The 23,908-nt window shown below is 41.8% G+C and overlaps 1 protein-coding gene and 1 long non-coding RNA gene across 3 annotated transcripts in view; one reads left to right on the forward strand and one right to left on the reverse strand.

Moving 5' to 3' along the window:
* Nucleotides 1-23,908, reverse strand: part of SAXO1 (stabilizer of axonemal microtubules 1) — a 105,268-nt gene that overhangs the window by 72,253 nt on the left and 9,107 nt on the right. The window lies entirely within an intron of this gene.
* Nucleotides 16,233-21,959, forward strand: LOC309846459. The gene is made up of 2 exons (XR_014301952.1): nucleotides 16,233-16,671; nucleotides 21,769-21,959. It is a non-coding gene; the product is annotated as an uncharacterized lncRNA (long non-coding RNA).

A 23,908-nucleotide genomic window follows, 5' to 3' on the forward strand; every position in this document is an offset into this window, starting at 1 on the left:
AAATGTAGTAACATTCATATTATAGGAGTTGCAGAAAAGAAGAGCGTGGAAAGGGAAGAGAGAATTTATTTGAAGAAATAATAACTGAAAACCTCCCTACTCTGGGGAAACAAATAGGTATTGGGATCCAGGAGGCAAAGAGAACTCCCAACAAAACCAACAAAAGCAGATCCACACCAAGACATATTGTAATTGAAATGGCATGGGGCACCTGGGTGGCTCAGTGGGTTAAGCCGCTGCCTTCTGCTCAAGTCATAATCTCAGGGTCCTGGGATCGAGTCCCGCATAGGGCTCTCTGCTCAGCAGGGAGCCTGCTTCCCTCTCTCTCTCTGCCTGCCTCTCCATCTACTTGTGATTTCTCTCTGTCAAATAAATAAATAAATAAAAATCTTTTGAAAAAAAAGAAAGAAAGAAATGGCAAAATATAGTTGTAAAAAATACTAAAAGCAGCTAGACAAATGAAGACAGTTAATACAAAGGAAACTCAATGATTTTTTTTTTCAGCAGAAACTTACAAACCAGAAAGAAGTGGCATGAAATACTCAAAGTGCTGAATGGGAAAAATCTGCAGCCAAGAGTACTCTACCCAACCAGGCTATCCTTTGGAATAAGAGAGAAAGATTTTCTCAGACAAACAAAAACTAAAGGAGTCATGACCACAAAACCAGCCCTGCAAGAAATATTAAAGGAGACTCTTTGAGTGTAAAGGAAAGAACAAAAGTGATGATATAAATGTAGAAAACACAAAAGCAGTAAAAATTAATATTTCTGTAAAAAAAAAAAGCAAAGAATTCACAGAATAGAAGGTCAGAAAATATGATACCATAAAATACCTGGATGGCTCAGTTAGTTAAGTGTCTGGTTTTAGCCCAGGTCATGATCTCAAGGTCCTGGGATTAAGCCTCACATCAGGCTCCCTGCTCTGTGGGGAGTCTGGTTCTCCCTCTGCCCCTCCCCTCATTTGTGTGTGCTCTCTCTCTCCAATAAAAAATATAAAAATTAAAAATTAAAAAATAAAAATATGACACCACACATTTAACACATGGGAAGGAGAAAAGAATGGGTTCTAATTTATTTTTTTAAAGATTTTATTTATTTATTTGACAGAGAGAAATCACAAGTAGATGGAGAGGCAGGCAGAGAGAGAGAGAGGGAAGCAGGCTCTCTGCTGAGCAGAGAGCCCGATGCGGGACTCGATCCCAGGACTCTGAGATCATGACCTGAGCTGAAGGCAGCGGCTTAACCCACTGAGCCACCCAGGCGCCGGAGAATGGGTTCTAATTTAAACAATCATCAACTTCATATAGCCTGCCATGTGCAGAAAGTTATATATAAACCTAACCACAAAACAAAAACCATTAATAAATATGCAAAGAATAAAGAAAAAGAAATCCAAATATATCACTGAAGAAAACAAGCAAACCACCAAAGAGAAAGACAAGAAAGGATCAGAAAAAAAACTTCAGAAACAATCACAAAACAAGTAATAAAATGACAATGGATACCTATCAATAATTACTTTGAATGTAAATGGACTAAATATTCCAATCAAAAGACATATGGTGCCCAGTGCATAAAAAAACAAGAACCATTGATATGTAGTCTACTAGAGACTCATTTTAGACCTAAAGACACCTGCACATTGAAAGTGAGGAAACAAAAAAAACTAAAATAAAATAATTTTTAAAATAAATTTTTAAAAATAGAAAGCGAGGAAACAGAGAAGCATTTATTATGCAAATGGATGTCAAAAGAAGGATGCAGCAGCAATATTTCCATTGGACAAAACAGACTTTTAAAAAAAGACTGAAGGGGGGCACCTGGGTGGCTCAGTGGGTTAAAGCCTCTGCCTTTGGCTCAGGTCATGATCCCAGAGCCCTGGGATGGAGCCCCGAATCAGACTCTCTGCTCAGCAGGGATCCTGCTTCCCCCCATCTTTCTGCCTGCCTCTCTGCCTACTTGTGATATCTCTCTCTGTGTCAAATAAATAAATAAAATCTTTGAAAAGAAAAAAAAAAAAAAAAGACTGTGGGGTGCCTGGGTAGCTCAGTAGGTTAAGCCTCTGCCTTTGGCTCAGGCCATGATCTTAGGGTCCTGGGATCAAGTCCCACATTGGGCTCTCTGCTCAGCAGGGAGCCTGCTTCCCCCTCTCTCTCTGCCTGCCTCTCTGCCTACTTGTGATCTTCCTTTCTCTCTGTCAAATAAATAAATAAATAAATCTAGAAAAATAAAATGAAAATGAAAAACACAACAGTTCAAAACCTTTGGGATGCAGCAAAAGCAGTTCTAAGAGGGACATTTATAGCCATACAGGCCTTCCTCAAGAAGCAAGAACAATCTCTCCCCCTGCTTGTGCTCACACTCTGTCTGATAAACAAGATCTTCAAAGAAAAAAAAAAAAAAGGCAGGAACTATCTCAAATAAAAAACCTAACCTTGGGGCGCCTGGGTGGCTCAGTGGGTTAAGCCTCTGCCTTCGGCTCATCATGATCCCAAGGTCCTGGGATCGAGCCCCACATTGGGCTCTCTGCTCAGCAGGGAGCCTGCTTCCTCCTCCCTCTCTCTGCCTGCCTCTCTGCCTACTTGTGATCTCTGTCTGTCAAATAAATAAATAAAATATTAGAAAAAAAAAAAAAACTAACCTTACACATAAAGGAGCTAAAAAAAAAAAAAAAGAGGGAAAACAAACAAGACCTAAAACCAGCAGAAACAAGGAAACAATAAAAATTTGAGCAGATATAAATTATTTAGAAAATAAAAACAAAACAAAACATAAAACACTAGAACAGATCATTGAAACCAGGAGCTGTTTTTTTTTTTTTAAACAATCAATAAAATTGATAAACCTTTAACAAGACCTATCAAGAAAAAAAGAGAAAGGACCCAAATAAATAAAATCACAAGTGAGAGAGGAGAAATAAAAGCCGACACCACAGGGACACCTGGGTGGCTGAGTCTGCCTTTAGCTCAGGTCAGGATCCTGGGATCAAGTCCCACATCAGGCTCCTTCTTCAGTGGGGAGCCTGCTTCTCCCTCTGCCTGCCACTCCTCCTGCTTGTGTTTTCTCTCTCTTTCTCTCTCTCTTATACCTTCTCTGTCTCTCTGACAAATTAATAAAATCTTTAAAACACACACACACAGAAAATACAAACAATTGTAATACAAACAAGTATAAGAAAATATTATGAAAAACTATCTGCCAACAAATTGGACAACCTAGAAGAAAGGAATACATTCCTGGAAACATAAACTACCAAAACTGAAACAAGAAGAAACCAAAAACTTGAACTGACCAATTACCAGCAATGAAGTTGAATCAGTAATCAAAAAAACTCCCAATAAACAAAAGTCCAGGACCAGATGACTTCACAGGTGAATTCTACCAAACATTTGTTTTTGTTTTTGTTTTTTTTTTAAGATTTTATTTATTTGAGAGAGAGAATGAGAGGGGAGGAGGTCAGAGGGAGAAGCACACCCCTCGTGGAGCCAGGAGCCAGTGTGGGACTTGATCCCAAGAATCTGGGATCATGACCTGAGCCAAAGGCAGTCACTTAACCAACTGAGCCACACAGTCGCCCTCTACCAAACATTAAAGAAGAGTTCATACCTACTCTTCTCAAACTATTGCCAAAAAAAAAAAAAAAGAAAAGAAAAAAAAAAAAAACAGAAAAGGAAGGACAACTTCCAAATTCATTCTAGGAGGCCAGGATTACCCTGACACCAAAGCCAGATAAAGATGCCACAAAAAAAAAAAAAAAAGAAAGAAAGAAAGAAAGAAAGAAAGAAAGAAAGAAAGAAAACTATAGTCAATATCTCCAATGCACACAAATTCAAAATTCCTCAACAAAGTGTTAGCAAACCAAATAGCACAGTACATTCAAAAAAACATTCACCACAATCAAGTGGGATATATTCCTCGGTTGCAAGAGTGGTTTAATATTCACAAATTAATCAACATGATACATCACATCAATAAGAGAAAGGGTAAGAACAATATGAGCAATTTCGATACACACAGAAAAAGCATTTGACAAAGTACATCTATTCATGTTAAAAAACCTCAACAAAGCAGTTTTAGAGAGAACATACCTCAATAAAATAAAGGCCATCTATGAAAAACCCACAGCTAACATCATCCTTAATGTGGAAAAACTGAGGGCCTTTTCCCAAAGGTCAGGAATAAGACAAGGATATCCACTTTCACCACTTTTATTCAACATCACACTGGAAGTCCTAGTCACAGCAAACAGAAAAAAAATAAAAGGCATTCAAATCAACAAGGAAGAAATCAAACTTCCACTGTTTGTAGATAACATGATACTCTATGTAGAAAACCTGACAAACTCCATCAAGAACTGCTAGAACTGATAAATTCAGTAAGGTTGCAAGATTAAAAAAAAAATCAATATATAGGAACCTGTTGCATTCCTATATACCAATAATGAAGCAGGGGAAAGAAAAATTAAGAAAACAGGGCCCCTGGGTGGCTCAGTGGATTAAAGCCTACGCCTTCAGCCCAGGTCATGATCCCAGGGTCATGGGATCAAGTCCTGAATCGGGCTGTCTGCTCAGCAGGGAGCCTGCTTCCCCCTCTCTCTGCCTGCCTCTGTCTACTTGTAATCTCTGTCTATCAAATAAATTAAATAAATAAATAAAATTTTAAAAACCAAGAAGGAAAAATTAAGAAAACAATCCCGGGGTGCCTGGGGGGCTCAGTGGGTTAAGCCTCTACTTTTAGCTCAAGTTGTAATCTCAGGGTCCTGGGATCGAGCCCCGCATTGGGCTCTCTGCTCAGCGGGGAGCCTGCTTCCGCCTCTCTCCCTGCCTGCCTCTCTGCCTACTTATGATCTCTGTCAAATAAATAAATAAAATCTCTTTTTAAAAAATCCAATTTACAATTGCACCAAAAATAAGATATCTAGGAATAAACCTCACCAAAGAGATAAAAGACCTATATTCTGAAAACTACAAAACACTTATGAAAGAAATTGAAGAGGACATGAAGAAATGGAAAGACATTCCATGCTCATGGATTGGCAGAACAAACACTGTTAAAATGTCTATACTACTCAAACCATTCTGTACATTCAAGGAAATGTCTACCAAAATGTCAACAGTATTTTTCACAGAATTAGAACAATCAATACTTAAATCTGTATGGAACCACAAAAGACCCCAAAAAGCCAAAACAATCTTGAAAAAGAAAAGCAAAGCTAGAGGCATCACAATTCTGGACTTCAAGTTCTATTACTAAGCTATAGTGATCAAGACAGTATGGTACTGACACAAAAACAGATATGTAGATCAATAGAACAGAAGACAAAATCCAGAAATTAAGTCCAGAAACAAACCCACAATTATATGGTCAATTGATCTTCAACAACAGAAGCAAGAATACACAATGGGAAAAAGACAGTCTCTTTAACAAATGGTGTGGAGGAGTGAGGGGACTGGACAGCAACATGCAAATGAATGACTCTGGAGCATTTTCTCACATCACACACAAAAATAAACTCAGTATGAATTAAAGACCTAAATGTAAAATCTGAAACCATAAAAATTCTAGAAGACAGCACAGGCAGCAATTTCTCTGACATCGGCCATACCAAGATTTCTTAAATATGTTTCCTGAGACAAAGAAAACAAAAGCAAAAAACAAACTAAGGACTAAATCAAAATAAAAAGATTCAGGGGCGCCTGGGTGGCTCAGTTGGTGCCTTCAGCTAGGGTCATGGTCTCAAGGTCCTGGGATCAAGCCCCGCATCGGGCTCCCTGCTCAGCAAAGAGCCTGCTTCTCCCTCTCTCTCTGCCTGCCGCTCTGCTTACTTGTGCGCGCACTCACGCATGCTCTCTCTCTCTCTGTCAAATAAATAAATAAATAAAATCTTTTTAAAAAAGTTAAAAGATTCAGCACAAAAGAAAAAAAAACAGCAGCAAACCTAAAAGACAACCTACGGAATGGGAAAAGATATTTGCAAATAACATCTCTGATAAAGAATTAGTATCCAAAATATATAAAGAACTGATATAACTCCACACCAAATAAAAAACAAATCTAATTTAAAAATGGGCAGAAGGCATGAGCAGACATTTCTCCAAAGAAGACATACAGATGGCCAACAAACACATGAAAAAATGTTCAACATCACTCATCGTTAGGGTGATGCAAATAAAAACTACAAGGAGGTATCACCTCGTACTTGTCAGAATGGCTAAAATCAAAAACCCAAGAAACAATAAGTGTTGGGGAAGGATGTGGAGAAAAAGGAACATAAATTTTGTTTGGGGTGGATACAAATTGGTGCAGCCACTATGGAAAACACTATGGCACTTCCTCAAAAAATTATAACTAGAACTACCCTATAATCCAGCAATCCCACTACTGGGCACTTACCCAAATACAAAAACACTAATTTGAAAGGACATATGCACCCCTATGTTTACTGCCACATTATTTACAACAGCCAAAATATGGAAGCAGCCCAAGTGTCCATCAAGAGATGAATGGGTAAAGAAGAGGAGATATACATATATATATAACAATTATTATTCAGCCATAAAAAGGAATGAAATCTTGCCATTTGCAGTAACGTGGATGGCCAGTGAAATCAGAGAAAGACAAATACTGTATGATTTCACTCTAGGTGGAACTTAAGAAAGAAAACAAATGAATATCAGAAAAAAAAAGAGATAAACCAAGAAACAGACTCTCAACTACAGAAAACTGATGGTTACCAGAGAGGAAGTGGTCGTGGGGAGTGAAATGGGTGATGGGGGATTAAAGAGGACACGTATCATGATGCGTCATATACAGAATTACTGAATCACTATGTTGCAACTGAAACTAATATATAACACTGTATATTAACTATATCAGAATTAGAATTTAAAAACTTAATAAAATCAGGGCACCAGTCTAGCTCAGTTGAAGGGACTCTTGATTTGGAGACCATGAGTTCAAGTCCTACTTTCAGTGTAGAGATTACTTAAATAACTTTACAAAACTTTAAAATAAAAAAAAAAAAAAATTGGGAAGGGGCACCTGGGTGGCTCAGTCATTAAGCATCTGTCTTACAGCTCAGGTCATGATCCCAGGGTCCTAGGATTGAGCCCCGCATCGGGCTCCCTGCTCAGCGGGAAGCCTGTTTCTCCCTCTCCCAGTTCCCTTGCTTATGGTCCCTCTCTCACCGTGTCTCTGTCAAATAAATAAAATCTTTTTTTTTTTTAAATAGGGAAAAATATCTCTGGGAAACTGCATATCCACATGCAAAAAAAAAAAAATGAAGCTGGATCTTTGCCTTACATCATACATTAAAAGTAACTCAAAAAAACTATAAAATCCTTCAAGGAAAGCATAGGCAGAAAAGTTTTGTAACAATGGATTTGGCAATGATTTCTTGGTTCTAACACCAAAAACAGAAACCAAACACAAATAGGTAGACTTAAATTTAGAAACTTTAAAAGAATGCAGAGAAAACCCACGAAATAGAAAATATCTGCAAATCGTTTTCCTCTGATACAGGACTAATATCCAGAATAAATTTTTTTTTTAATTCTTACAACTCAATTAAAATGGCCAATTAAAAAATGAGCAAAGGACTTGAAAAGATGTTTCCGCAAAGGAGATACAAAAATGGCCACTAAGCATATGGAAAGATGCTCAACATCTCTAGGAAATGCAAATCTAAAATGAGACATCACTTCACACCCACTAGGATGATAATTATTTTTAAAAGTTTTTTTTAAGTAAGCACTGGTGAAGAAAGGAACAATTTGCTGTTCTAAATAGAAGTTGTTCAAGTCGTGGGGCACCTGGGTGACTCAGCTGGTTGAGCAGCTGGTTCTTGCTTTTGGCTCAGGTCATGATCTCAGGGTCATGAGATCAAGCCCCATGCTGGGCTCCACACTCAGTGCACAGTCTGCTAGAGATTCTCTCTCTCTCTCTCTGCCCCTCCCTTGGCACATGTGTGCCTGCCTAAGTAAATAAATAAAATCCTAAAAATAAGGGGCGCCTAGGTGGCTCAGTGGGTTAAAGGCTCTGCCTTCAGCTCAGGTCATCATCTCAGGGTCCTGGGATCGAGCCCCACATCTGGCTCTCTGCTCAGTGGAGAGCCTGCTTCCCCCTCTCTCTCTGCCTGCCTCTCTGCCTACTTGTGATCTCCATCTGTCAAATAAATAAATAAAATCTTTTTAAAAATCCTAAAAATAAAAAAAAATTTTTAAAGGAAGTTAGTGAAGTAAAGTGAGACTCTGGAAAGGGACAGAGGGAAGGAGAACCTAAAAATGTTTAAAAGAACTGAGTACATTTTTCAGTCCACATTCTCTAATACTCCATCTTCAAAGGGGACCCTCTGGACATTGCTCGTGGGAATGTAAAATGGAGCAGCCTCTGCAGAAAATAGGATGGAGGTTCCTTAAAAAGTTAGAATTACCATGTACACAAAAAACTTAGAAGCAGGGACTCAAGTAGCATTATTTACAATAGCCAACAAGTGCAAAGAACCCAGATGTCTGCCAACAGATGAATGGATAAACAAAATGGATGTGATGATATACATGTACAATAGAATATTATTCAGGCTTAGAAAGGAAAGAAATTGACACATGCTGCAATAACCTGGAAGATATTATGCAAAGTGAATAAGCCCGACTAAAAAGGATGAATATTGTATGGTTCTACTTACATGATACTTAGAATAGGCAAATTCATAGAAAAGAGAGAGTTTACCCAGAGCAAGCGGGAGCTACCATTTAACAGGAAGAGCTTCTGTTTAGGAAAAGTTTAGAAACTGGATCATGGCAACGGCTGCACATACAGCGAATAAACTTAATGGCACTGACTTGTACATTTAAAGATTGGTTCAGGGGCACCTGGGTGGCTCCGTCATTAAGTGTCTGCCTTCAGCTTGGGTCATGATCCCAGAGTCCTGGGATCAAACCCCACATCGGGCTCCCTGCTCTGTGGGAAGCCTGTTTCTCCCTCTCCCACTCCCTCTGCTTGTGTTCCCTCCTCGCTCGGTCCCTGCCAAATAAATAAATAAAATCTTAAAAAAAAAAAAAAAAAAGATTGGTTCAAATGGTAAAATTTGTATCACATTAAAAGATTAAAACAACAAATTTCTAAGAAAAGCATGCATATTTTCTTATTCTAGTGATGTATTCTCTCTTTTTTTAAGATTTTATTTATGTATTTGACAGAGAGGGAGAGATCACAAGTAGGCAGAGAGGCAGGCAGTGTGGGGGCCGTGGGGGGAGCAGGCTCCCCTGCTGAGCAGAGAGCCCAATGCAGGCCTTGATCCCAGGACGCCAGGATCATGACCCAAGCTGAAGGCAGAGGCTTTAATCCACTGAGCCACCCAGGCGCCCCTCTAGTGATGTATTCTTAAGCATTTTAGAGTATGTGACCTCAAAATATAGTCAACTCTTCCAAACAGTTGATTCTCCTTTCTTCTGTCCAGAGTCTCAGCTTAATTGACCAACCTCCACTTAGAGCAGCACATTTCTTTCTTTTCTTAGAACTTATCATTGCTACAACCATCATCTAAACTAGGAGTCAGCAACCACAGTCCTGTGTTTTTTTGTGTGTGGTTTTTTTTTTTTTTGCTGCTTATAAGAACAATGTCTACATTTTTAAGTAGTTGAAAAAAATTAAGAAAAATATTTTAGGATACATAGGAGCATCTGTAATTTTAATAGCAGAGTGATAATAAAATGTCATCAGAACATGGTCACGCAGAGAACGTGGCCTGCAAAACCTAAAACATTCACTCCGTGGCCCTTTCCAGAAAAGCTTTGCCAATCCCAGGTCTAAATGATCAGCTCAGAAAAGGCCGAACTCCAGTGTCAAACCACACCCAACTTGCCTCTGAGCTAAAAACAACACTCACGTCTTTAAAGTTCTGATTAACATGGCCATTCTCACACTGGACTGGCCTTGATTTTCACGAATCAAGTTGAGGTCATTGATTTCTGAGAGAAGCAGAAAGTTATTTTGAAGTTGATGGGCGTAAGAAATTGGGGAGAAGAGAGATTGTAATATTTGAAGAGGTGAATGATAGTGGCAGAAAACACTAGCTACCTACCCCAATATCTGTATTCCCCTTCTTTGGTGGCAACAGACTCCCCAGTTTTTAGCTGGGCCAGCTAGGAAGTTGTGTAGGATACGGCTGTGAGGACTCCATAAAGAGTACCATTCTTTGATTTGGGGGTTAGGAGAGACATTCCTTCCTGCTGCCTAGAATATGAATATAATGGCTGGAGGTTCAAAAGCCATCTTGGATCATGAGGCAAAGTACTAGAGAAGGCAAGTCAGCTAGAGAGAAAGAGCCGTAGTCCCTGACATTGTGAGCTTCCCTATCAGCCCTGGGGCTGTCTTCAGTGAAAGAAAAACTTTTCTCCTGTGTAAGCCACTGTTATTTTAGGTTTTCTACACATGCAGTCAAACCTTATCTTTAATACCAAAGCAATGTAAAAAAATACTATAAGACACACAATTCAGAATGGGATTTTTTAAAGACAAACCTATGGCCTATTGGGAATAGCTAAAGCAGGGTGGGGGAAGGCAGATGGCCCATTTGATCAGGGCCTTACATTAACAAAAAGTTTAAAAAAAAAAAAAAAAGACATGTCTCATATTGTTAGTGCACTGCAATGTGTAAGCACGGGCTTGTATACGTACAAAAACTCAGAAAAGATACGTAAGAGATCAAGAGCAGTGGTTGTCTTTGGTAAAGAAACCTGGGGGACTATTTGACCCCTTTAACCTTGAACTTAACATTTCCCTTAAAATTGTTTCTTGCTGGGGTGTCTGGGTGGCTCAGTTGGTTAAGCATCCACCCCTTGATCTCAGTGCAGGTCTTGATCTCAGGGTTGATAGTGAGTTCAAGCTCTGCTATGGGCTCCACGCTGGGCATGGGCCCTACATTAAAAAGGGGGGAGTGGTGTGCAGGCACTTGGGTGGTTCAGTCAATTAAGCATCAGAGTCATGGTTTTGGCTCAGGTCATGATCTCATGGGTCGGCCTGAAACCTGGCTTGGCGTGGTTTCTGTTCTGTTTATGCCCTTCCCCTGGCTCGTGCACTCTCTCTAATAAATAAATAAATAAAATATTCTAAAAAAAAAATTCTTGCTGAAATAAAAATAATAAAGTAATAGTACAAATGCTCCAAATTCAAGCCCAAATTCTGTGTAAAGCTTAAAAGATTGCTGATGAAAGGTTGGGGACAGTCATTTGTATTTTAATGTGGATCAGTTTAGTCAGATTGCTTTCTATCAATAGACAAATTATTCATTTATTCAAATACTTATTATGACCCTACCATGTGCCACTGTCCTAATGTCCCACTGGCATACAAAAATCCAACAACTAAAATCCAAACTGCAAACAGCAGAAGGGAGTATTGAAGTCAGGAAAGGAAAGAGAAGCAATCACGAAGTGTGGGACACAGGGGCAGCAGTCTCCATGGTGGTCTTCCGCCAGCCACAGGACACTGAACTCTTGAGAACTGGGGAAGTAGAAAGCCAAAAAGTGGAAGAGAGCCAAAAGTGGGAGAAACTTTCCCTAAGTCTCACGTCCAACTTCAGATGCCAGCAAGCCGACCTTTCACCTGGTGTCAGACTATCACTCTGGTCCCACTCAGCCCATACGGGATGTCACGGGGGAAGAACAGGACAAATCAAGAAGGGGCTGGAGTGAGGAGAAAGAAAACTGGCCCAGCCACTGTGGAAAACAGTATGGAGAGTCGTCAAAAAATTAAAAATAGAACTACCCCACGATCCAGCAACCCCACTTCAAGGTACATACCCAAAGGAAATGAAAACGGGGTCTTAAAGAGATATATCTACACTCCCACATTCACTACAGCATTATTCATAATAGCCAAGATACAAAAATTTCCTAAGTGTCCATCGACAGATGAATCGATAAAGAAAATACGAATACATATATGTGTGTGTGTGTGTGTGTGTGTGTGTGTGTACATACACACACACACAATGAAATATTATTCAGCCGCCAGAAAGAAGGAAAACACACGATTTTCAGTAATATGGATGAAGCTTGAAGGCATTATGCTTAGTGAAATAAGCCAAGGACAAATACTCTGCAGTATCACTTATAGGTGAAACAAACAAGTCTAACTCAGAAAAACAGAGTAGAAAAGTGGTTTCCAAGGACTGGGGGTGGGAAAAATAGGGACGGGTTGGTAAAAGGGCACAGACTTTCAGCTACGGGAAGAAGGAGGTCTGGGATCCAATGTAGAACATGGTGACTAATAGTTGATAATACTGAATTACAGAATTGAAATTTGTTCCGAGTAGAACTGAAATGCCACACACACACACACACACACACACGTGAGGTGATAGAGGTTAACGAAGGGTCTCCCCTTAGTTATTCACAATTCACATTCCATTCACAATGTTTACCAAACCATCCTGATGTACACTTTAAATATCCTACAATTTTGTCAATTATACTTCAATAAAGCTGGGAGGGGGAAAAAGAGGAAAAAAAAACACAACTTTCCCACACATGGTGGGGGGAAAAAAGGGGGAGTGGTTTGCTCCACCCACTGCTGGGGACTTTTTCAAGGACAGGCACTTCTCTAGAAGCCCTTTTGAGCATTCATGCAACTTAGCAACTCAGCTAAGACAATGCCGACCACGGCACACAAAATGTATTAAAACCCAAACTGAAAGCAATTCATCACCCAGCTAACTGGTGGATCAATTTAGTCGAAATGAACAAAATCACTCACACATGCAGAAAGCTGTTATTTCCAAACAAAAATCCATACTCTGCCTTCAAATAAACGGCAATGCCTCATTTTAATCAGTGCCACGGCAGCACTGGCAGATCGAATGGACTCTCTAAATTTCCCTGAGAATAAAAGCCTGATACTGACAAGATGGTTATTTTTTATATCTACGGGCAAAAAGCAATCATCTTTAGAGACTTTTTTTTTTAATTCTACTACATTTTAAAATTAAAAAAAAAAAAAAAAACAAGCAAAGAGCGATAAGGTCCAAAAAGGATTTTCAGAATTCAGTCACCCCAAACCATCCCAGCGGAAAACTCTCCAAGATGCTATTGGTTTTTCTGTACAGGGAGACAGGCCACTTCTGAGATTACGGCTTCGGCTGAAACTAAAAACTCAACTAGGAATACCCAAAGATACAGCAGTGATGACATAAACAGCCTAAAAAAGCAGCCCCCAGTTATAAAATGTGGCCGGGGGAGGGGGGGACTGCAGACGCTTTTCTGGCGCTGTATGAACTCCTGAGACCCCAGGTGGAAAGTGTGAAGTAAGAGAAGCAATTTGGTATTTAAATCTGCGAGGAGAGGAATACAAAGAATGAAATGGAACAAACATGAGGGGAAATGGAGACTTCTTGTGGTGTTATTCCCCAAGTGGAAGCTCTCTGCCTACTAAAACAGCTGTGAGAAACCCCGACGTGCTTACACTCTTTCATTACCAAAGCCACTCAGCTTTTCCTTTACTCATGCAATTTCCATCACCTCAAAAAAGAATACTCTCTCCGAAAAGGGACAGTCCATTAAAGCTTTTGTTTTTATTTTAAATAAACAAACATCATTCACTATTTAAAAAAAAAAATCTTAGGTGAAGGTGAAATTCATGGGCACTTGTTATGTACCTTACTCTTGGCGGGGCGGGAGTAGCCTAAGGGTTTCAGCAACTCTGAAGATGTCTTCAGGCAGCCCAGCACCTTGCTCTGTGGAGAGGCAGCCCCGACACTATCAGGACTGGAACCCACATTTCCCGCCCGCCTATGAGTCCGTCTTTCCATCAAGCTCTCTTCTGATGGGAAATAAAGATCATCCAGGCACTACTCACGGTTTTGGTCTGTTTTCCACACCTCTGGTCCTACTAAACAAACACAGCATTTAGCCAGGTTTCACAAAAACTCCTGGACACCCCAATCTTTGAGAACATGGCTAGGAAGATGGGAGCAAATGGATTCTGAGCACCCAAAACACTGAAGTTGTCACTTATCTGCTATTACCCCATAAGTGCAGACCCTTTTCTTTACTCCTTTATGTGTATCTGGTTAGGTCACTCTTCAGAATAGAAGCAGCTGATAAATATGGGGGGGGGGGGGGATTAAAAAAAAAAGAAAGAAAGAAAGAAAGAAAAAAAGGCAATTCCAGGCAGCACACTGACTGTGCAAACAACATTTCAGGGGCCACTGGGTGGTGCAATGGGTTAAGCACTTCCCTCTTGGTTTCAGCTCAGCTCCCAGTCTCAGGGCTCCAGCTAAGCACAGAACCTGTGTAAAACTCTCTCTCTTTCCCTCTCCCTCTGCTTCTCCCCACTGCTCGCTCATGCTCTCTCTCTTTTTCTGTCTCTCTAAAATAAATAAACCTTTAAAAAAAAAAAAAACACTTAAGACAGGTCCATATTTCTGTTAGCAGAAAAAAAAAATAGTTTCTTAAAGAAATCAAGGCATATATATAGTAGCATTGTAGGAAATTTTCTTTCCAAGTGATTTACCTGAGAAGTGAAATGGGAAATCCTTTCTCAATATAACTGCATAAAGGAAACTTAAGTTTATTATTATCTACCAGATACTGAACTTCCAACCACATACTAAGGCTCTAGGCTAAATACGTTACCTACACTATCTCATACAATCTTCATACTATCCTCACTTTAACATGAAGGAACTAAGACATAAAAGGTTAAAAAAAAAAAAAATCAGGTCTAACCCCAGAATCTCTAAACCTAGTCACTACATTATGGTGTCCTGCACTGCTTTCTAATTGTCTTATTCCATACTCCAATTGCATGGATTTTAAACTTCTTAAAAACAGGGATTAAGTCTTCCACTTACAATAACACCAGGAAATCTAAGTGACGTTCAGAGCATTAAAAAACCATTGAAATACATGCTGACTAGACAGCACTACCAAATAACTTATTAACTATCCTATTTCTCCAAACCCTATAAAACTACTTAATGAGTCATTTGAGCCCGTTGCCACCCTCTCTGGTGGGAGAGGCAAAAACCGGTTCAACCCCAGGGTCACTTCCTTCCCTTCTGCGCTAAGAACCCCAGGGCCATGGGTGATGGTCTCAACAAACTACAACCGGAGACACACCTTGGAGCTCATGGAGATGCCCTCTTGACTGCACGGAATATGCTTTGAAAAAAAAAAAAAAAGTTACCCAAGATTTTGCCTAACAAGCCTTAAATTTCTTTTGTGCCCAGAGTTAAGACAGATTTTAAGACCCAAGGCTGAGTCAATATCTCTTACTGTAAACAACCTAGTGCAACCTAAATCCTATCTAAAATAGGACTTTTTTGTTTAAATATGCAGTGACTCTTGAACAAGGCAAGTGTTGGGTACAAACGCCGTCAAATACCCACGTGGAACTTCAACTCCCCAGAAACTTGATAACCCACTGTTGACCAGAAGACTTACAGATAAGTCAATGAACACATTTTGTATGTTACACGTATTGTATACTGTAGTCTTACAATGAAGTCAGTTAGAGGGAAGAAAATGTTAAAATCAGAGAAAATACATTTATAGTAATGTACTATATTTACCAAAATAAAGTAATCTGTGCCAGTGGACCCCTGTTCAAGGATCATCTGTATATGTATTTCAGTGTGAGCTTTCCATAATGGAATATGGTAGGTGAGTCAACCCAAACTGATAATGAACAAAAATTTTACGTGTTTAACAACCGAAGCCAATTTTCCAAAATCCCCAAGACCCAATTGTACAATTTCTGCTCTTTCTCTTGCTCATTTTCCATATTTCCACATGCCTACTGAACTATTCCAAATCTTAGCAGCCTGACAAATCTTAGCAGCATGACATAGGGATAAAGAAAAAATGAGGGTGAAAAGGTAAGGCAAGGATGAATCCCTCTGTGATCTTAACCCCAGGCCAGCAAAGAGCAGAAACCCAGCAGAGAATGTGACATTTTGGCAACTTGTTTTCACTCGTCTGTACTCGGTTCCCCCAAAGGCGGGTCAAGAGCTAGGGGTGTTTTCTTAAATGTCTGAACGCTTTTTGGGTGGGAGAAGTAGGAGTGCTAAGGCACCTTACCCCTCACCCTCTCCAAATACTCAGGCCTAAATTATTAAAACCAAAACAGTGGCCGCAACCACAAGATCTGAATTCCACGTGTCAGGAGCCGCCACAACGTCACCGCGGGGGCTCCAAACGTGCAAATCCTAACACTCCCCTTGCTCAGAGCTCACAAGAGCAACCGGGGATTCTGTGTTGGCTTCCATTGTTGGTTTTTCTCAAAGGAAAGCACACCCCTGCCGGCCAGAATACGTTCCTCGGCCCCCTCCGCAGATAGATCACAGGCTCAAGGAATAAGCAGGCATCTGGTCTACCACACGAGTCTCCACCGGCCTGGCGAGTGTGACGGGGCGCCCCAGGGTGCCTACCAAAACCACAATCCTGTGCCAACGGGAGGCACGACCAAGGACGGTCAGGGTGTGAGGCCGTCTCCACGGATGAGCATCGCCTCGGCAACCGCCTCGGGCCTCCACGTTTCCTCAACCTCCAGAAGCTTCCCTTGCACACCTTTCCCTCCAGCTGGCTTTCAGATGAACTGAACCGGGATGCTGGAGAGGAGCCAGGCCAAAGGAAAGGCGTGTGTGCAACGGCGCGTTAACGGCAGCTCACGGTGAGCTCCACGCCCCTTCAGCGTGCAAAGTGCGGGTGGGCTCCCCAAGAAGGGCTTTGCTGCTTGGGCAACAAAGTCAAGCTAGCAGCTTTTGCGATTTCAGTTCCATTTCGCCTCCCCCCCCCCCTCTCTTTTTTTTTTTTTTTTTTTTTTTTTGAGAGAGAGATTATATTGCCCTCTGGTGGGAACAAGGAAGGTAAAGTTGTATTGTGTTTCCCCTTACTTTTCTCTCCAGGGTCTTAGAGACAGAACATACCATTTGGGATTATGAGCTTGGGAGGGACCCATCTTTCTGTTTTCCAAGAGAAATAAAGACCAGGTTTTTTATTTATATTTTCTTTAAAGATTTTATTTATTTATTTGACAGAGATCACAAGTAGGTGGGGGGTGGGGGGCGGGGGTGGTTGGAGCAGGCTCCCTGCCAACCAGAGAGCCCAATGTGGGGCTCTATCCTAGGACTATGGGATCATGGCCTGAGCAGAAGGCAGAGCCTTTACCCCACTGAGTCACGCAGGTGCCCCTAAAGTCCAGGTTTTTTTAAATCAAGAGAGATGGGACCCCTGGGTGGCTCAGTTGTTTGAGGACCTGCCTTCAGCTCAGGTCATGATCCTAAAGTCGCAGGATCAAGTCCTACACAGACTCCCAGCTCTACTGGGAGTCTGCTTTTCCCCCTGACCTTCTCCCCTCTCATACTCTCTCACTGTCTCTCTCTCAAATAAATAAAACTTAAAAAAATAAAATAAAATAAAATAAGGGGCACCTGGGTGGCTCAGTGGGTTAAGCCTCTGCCTTTGGCTCAGATTGTGATCTCAGGGTCCTGGGATAGAGCCCCGCATCAGGCTCTCTGCTCAGTGGGGAGCCTGCTTCCCCCGCTCTCTGCCTGCCTCTCTGCCTACTTGTAATCTCTCACTATGTCAAATAAATAAATAAAATCTCTTAAAAAATAATAAAATGAAATAAAATCAGGAGAGTTCTCAGAATGTGAGCAAGCATTTCCATCTTTCAGAAAAAACAGTTGGCCGGCACCCAGTTTGTGAACGTGGTACTGCATATTTATGTATAGAATTTTCTGGTGGGTCTGGAGTCTAGGGCACTTCGTATACTTAGCATACTCAAGAGAGTTATCATACACGGTGTTAGCCCAGTTTGGGGAGCCTGACATCTAGGGTGCGTGGTAAGAAATAGCAGGAAAGGTAGGATGGGTTAAGTGTAGTTTGCTCTTTGACCTGTAGATGACTACCAAAGGCTTTGAATTAAAGCCACATGATTCACTGTTTAGAAGGATTCCCATCACAAATAGCACGATGCCTGGTCCCTGCTAGCAAGCCCCTCGAACATCATCCAAAACTCCAAGATGTTTTGTCAGTGGACAAGACTTTCTTGATCAGCTTTCAGCCTTCCTGAGAGAGGGGTGGAAAGACCCAGGAGGGCCACAGCTTAGCCCCAGATTGCCAGATGCTTCCACTGTCCCATACACACTTAGAACCGTGGAGGCTCTGCAGGAGAAACAGAGCCAGTGATGCTGAGGGACCGTGTTCTCTGCACCTGTGGAGGTCAGAGAGTCCGTGAACTAGACCACAAAATAGACTTGGAAAGCATTAAAACCTCCCTGAGAGGTTTGACTCATACTTATGATGGGGATGGGGGTGAAGTGAAAAGTCCTTCCCAAAGGAGGACTGAGAGACAAGTCAGAGCTCAAAAGAAAAGACACTTCCTGAGGATGGTTGTAGATGGTGGGGAGTGCCACCAGCCCGTGCTCCAAACAACCCTGGCAAAAAAAAAAAAAAAAAAAAAAAAAAATTCCTGCAAAACAGACCACATCTTTACATTGCTTCTTTTCCATCCACAACTGGAAAGATTTGAAAGCCTTAAAATTGCTCCGCTTCTCCTTGAAGGAATACACACCTTTAGTTTCATGGGTTGATACTCGGAGTAGCTTCCAGTTTTTTGAAGTGTGGTCCATTGGCCACCTGCTTCAGCTTCACCAGGGTTCATTGTAACAGTTGCAGATTCCTGGACTTCAGACCCACAGAGTCAAACTATTCAGGGGCAGGGTCCAGGAATTTTCACCTTTGCAACAGCTCTCCAGGGGGTTCTTAAGCATACTGGAATTTCAGACCTTTCCATTAAGTGGAAGCATAGGACAGTCACAGGGGGAAAGCACAGCCTCTCTCTGAGAGGGGCACCTGGGTGGCTCAGTGGGTTAAGCCTCTGCCTTTGGCTCAGGTTGTGATCTCAGGGTCCTGGGTCCTTTATCTCTCTCGTGATAAAGCCATTATTGCAAGGCTATCAAGTTATAATCCATGGTTTGAGAAAGCCTCTAGCCCAATGATTCTCAGACGAAGGATATATGGCAATATAACAATACGACAAATTTGACATCCGGCTATATGATAACAAAAATTTTTTCTGGGAAGGGATGCCTGGGTGGCTCAGTCACTTAAGCATCTGTCTTCAGCTCAGGGCATGATCCCAGGGTCCTGGGATTGAGCTCCACATTTGGGAGGGGGGTCTCCTGCTCAGCGGGAAGCCTGCTTCTCCCTCTCCCTGTCTCCCACCTGCTTGTGCCATCAAATACATAAAATCTTTTAAAAAATAAATAAAATTCATTTCTAGATAGAGCCGTGCAAGAGCAATAGGAAGCCTTGATTCATGAAAGTGTCAGAATTTCAGGAGCTGCCATGTTGGCAGCAAGGAGCAAAGAGGGCTTCCAAGCTCAGAGCCCCATTTAGAAAGGCTCCAAGGTGGTGTGAAGTACGATGTCATAAAGAGAGCAAATCCTGGGTCATCCCCATATTAGAGTAGAACACGTTTCAAAAGTCCACACACTGGTGGCAGGAAGTTTGAAATCCATTTCCCAGAAAAGCATTGCTCTCACGGGGGACTGGTGTCCCAGGCTAGCCCACAAAAGCCTCCTAAATGTGAACCGCTACACATAGACATTAGCAGGTAAAGTCATGGAAGCAACAGATGAAGCATTCTTAAACATCACCCAAAGGCTGTTAAAGGACTCTCAGAAGGATGCCTGGGTGGCTCAGTTGGTTAAGCGTCCGCCTTTGGATCAGGTCATGATCTCAGGGTCCTGGGATTGGGCCCCACATCAGGCTTCCCACCCAGCGGGAAGCCTGCTTCTCCCTCTCCCTTTGCCTGCTGCTCCCCCTGCTTATACTCTGTCAAATAAAATCCTTTTAAAAATATATTTTTTTAAAAAAAGTAAAGGATTCTCAGAAAAGCAGGAGCACCAAGTGAAGAGACAGGTTCAGTAGGAGCGATGGATGGGGAGGGGAGGCTGAAGCACGCACACGTGCTTAATGCATTACGTATGAACGCCTGAGAACCCTCTTCGCTCCCTGGGTTTTCCAGGCACATATGGATCTCAGCTTATCCTTCATATCACATGCACCCATAGTTCTTTGCTCTGCAATAGTCTTTCAAGTTCAATCATCATATTAAAATAAATGTCCTTCTCCCTTTCCAGAAATCTGGGGTTTCCGTGTTGAAAGGGACCCTGGAGATCATTTTGTCAAACCTCCTGTCCAACGCAAGAATTCTTTCCACAGCATCCCAACAGGCTAATGCTCAGCTCAAGGACCTGAGGCAGTCCACTTCAAGTCTGTGGTCCTGCTACAAAATTTTCAATTTGTATGGGCCCCACACCAGTTTCCATGAAGTGACCACTCCATGGTGTTAGTTATATCCTTTCGGTGACCCAGAACAAGTCCTCGTCAGCCTTTGTTACTAGTTGACGGTCTATCCAGCCCCTGCTCTTATCAGGTTCAAGTTTTCTCACTTCCAGAATGCATTCCCCCTATCCTGGCCCTCCTGGTCACTCGTTATCCTTTTTAAACTGAAGGGTCCAGGGCACCTGGGGGGCTCGATTGGTTAAGCATCCAACTCTTGATTTGGGCTCAGGTCATGATCTCGGGGGCATGAGATGAACCCCACATCTGGCTCTGCACTCAGCAGGGAGTCTGAGAGTATCACCTCTCCCTTTCCCCCAGCTTGCACACTCTAAAATCTTAAAAAAAAAAAAAAAAAAAACCAGGGGCGTGTCCAAATGGAAAAGCATCCTTCAGTTGTGGTGTGACCAAGCCAAAGTCCAGTGAAATAATTATTTCATCTGACCTGGACACCCTCCTTCCATTCAGCCTGAAATCAAGTTAATGCTTCTTAGCAGGTCCATCACAGCAACAGATCACAACAAGTTTGCGGTTAAGTAAAACCCAAGACCTTTACATGAGCTGTGGCCAAGATAAACCTCTCCCATTAGGGAGATGTATAATTGATTTTTCACCCAAACGTAGAACCTCATGTTTACTCTTGTTAAATTTCAGCTTGGTTTGGGGCCCAGCATTCCAGCCTGTCAAGATAATTTTGAATCTTGGTCCTGTCACCTATCACACTTGCTATATTCTTCCCATTTTCTAGCTTAAGTATATTTGATAAGGAAAACTCCTAGGTCTTCATCCAAATTTTGATAAAAATGTTAAACAAGACAAAGTTAATGGTGGCATGGTTCTAGTGATGTTGTTCCATGTAGGCAAAAAGCCAATCAACTGATGGCTCTATGGGCAAGCTTGTTCAAGGAGCTACGAATCTACCTAATTACACTACCATCCAATCCATCTTACAAGAATTTTATCTACAAGAATATCTTGGCAAGAGTCCTCAAGGGACCAAGTCTTTCTTTTTCTAATCATTTTTTTTCTACCCACACCCCTATTATTTAGAATAACCCCATCTTCAGTCACCCCAGAGCTCAGCTGACTGGACCAAGGGAAAGGACCCTAGTCAGAGGGTATCAGAGGGACCACCACAGAGGTTCCCCTGTTCCTCTCAATATTTGGAAATAGTACACTCGTCTCTTTGGTTATCTGAAATAGCGGCATAAAGTGTGAACTGGGGCAGCCACACAGAGCTGCCGTACAGAGGAATTCAGTGTGCCCAGAAGAAACTGGATCAGCCACGTCCTCAAGAATCCATGAGGTCTGAGAAAGACACTCATTCTAACCAGCCATTCAGTAATTTTTCAGAAAAGTCAAGAAGACCCCTGTCCCTCCTCACTGTGACTATCTCTACTTTCCCTCACTTCTCTAGGCTCACCAGCAGAGGCTCTAGAAGATTTCTTCAGACCCCTTCAGGATCCAGAGATGAGAACTGACAGAGCTCAGAAAACACCATTACAGAGAACGGGGGCTATCTCATTGTCTGAGGAATAATTTTTATTTTAATTTGATTGTAGTAAGAACTTTTTTTGATCCTTAAGATTTCATTCCTCCGACCCACCATATCAAGATTACTTTACATCTCTTCCACATCCTCCTCCCCTCCCTCTTTGGAATACCTTGACTCCCCCTTGTTTTCAAATGTGGATTTGACTCGTTTGCAACTTTGAGGTATCCATTTTCTCTCTTGTGATTTTCAATAGTGCTGGGCCTCTGTCCCCCATGGACCACAAAGCAATTCCTGAAATGTTGTGTAAAGGTGAGATTTAGGAATACTGGAGTACATAAGAAAGCCTGCATGTAAATTAGTGCATTCGGAAGCTGACGGGATTGTGCCTGGACCCCAGCCAACAGGCATTCTCCTATTTCTCCCTGTAATGTAAATCTTTCAATTACTTCATTTATTGGGGGGAGGGTACAAACAGGGGGAAGAGCAGAGGGAGAGAGAGAAACAGACTCCCCACTGAGCAGGGAGCCCCATGCGGGTCTCAGTCCCAGGACCCCGGGATCATGACCTGAGCTGAAGGCAGACGCTTAAAGACCCTGTAATGTAGGTCCTAAAAATAGCATTCTGTTTCAAAATCAAGAGCCTGTGGGATTTATTTAAAATTATAGTGGGCATATAATATTACATTAATGTCAGGTCCACCACAGTGACTCAACAAGTCTATACATTCTGCTGTGCTCCTCACAAGTGGAACTACCATTTGTTACCACACAACGTTATAGTATCATTGACTCCACTCTCTAGGTGTTGTGGTAACAACACTTACAAGGAGATCAGCCCTCTGAAAATTCAGTGTAGAACACAGTATGGATGAGAGGTACAATGCTGTATGGCAGAGCTCGAAAACTTACTCATCTTGTGAAACTAAAACTTAGCCCATTCATTATTAGTCACTCCCCATTTAGCCCCTCCCCTCAGTCCCTGACAGCCACCTCTACTCATTGATGGTGTAAGTTTTTCTTAGATAACTCAGGTAAGTAGAATCATGCATATCTGTCTTTCTATGACTGGCTTATTTTCCTTGGAAGAAAGTCCTTACAGCTCATCCATGTGGTCACATACTGCAGAATTTACTTTTTTTTTTTTTTTAAGATTTTATGTATTTATTTGTCAGAGAAAGAAAGGGACAGAGAGCGAGCACAGACAGAATGGCAGGCAGAGGCAGAGGGAGAAGCAGGCTCCCTGCTGAGCAAGGAGCCCGATGTGGGACTCGATCCCAGGACACCGGGATCATGACCTGAGCCGAAGGCAGCTGCCCAACCAACTGAGCCACCCAGGCGTCCTGAATTTCCTTCTTTTTAAAAACTGAATAGGGGCACCTGGGTGGCTCAGTCATTAGGCATCTGCTTTCAGCTCTGGTCGTGATCCCAGAATCCTGGGATTGAGCCCCGCATTGGACTCCCTACTTGGCAGGGAGCTTGCTTCTCCCTCTCCTACTCCAGCTTACCCTGCTTATGTTCCCTCTCTTGGTGTCAAATAAATATATAAAATATTTAAAATAAATAATAAAGGGACGCCTGGGTGGCTCAGTGGGTTAAGCCGCTGCCTTCGGCTCAGGTCATGATCTCAAGGTCCTGGGATCGAGTCCCGCATCAGGCTCTCTGCTCGGCAGGGAGCCTGCTTCCCTCTCTCTCTGCCTGCCTCTCCGACTACTTGTGATTTCTCTCTGTCAAATAAATAAATAAAATCTTTTAAAAAAAATAAAATAAAATAAATAATAAAAACTGAATAATTTTCCATTGTACATAGGTCCATTATCTATTCTTCCATCAATAGACATTTCATTTTCTTCCCAATCTTGGCGATGGGGAGTAGTGCTGTGATGGACCAAAGGAGTCGTACTAGCTCTTTAGGGTCCTGGTACCAATTCTTTTAGATAAATACCCAGAGCTAGAATGGCTTGATCACATGGTAGCACTATTTTCAATTTTTTGAGGAATCCCCGTGCGGTTTTCCATAGTGGCTGCACCATTTTGCATTCCCAATTCCCAAGGCAATCTACAGA

This window comes from Mustela nivalis, assembly GCF_964662115.1.
Source record: "Mustela nivalis genome assembly, chromosome: 13".
NCBI lineage: Eukaryota > Metazoa > Chordata > Mammalia > Carnivora > Mustelidae > Mustela > Mustela nivalis.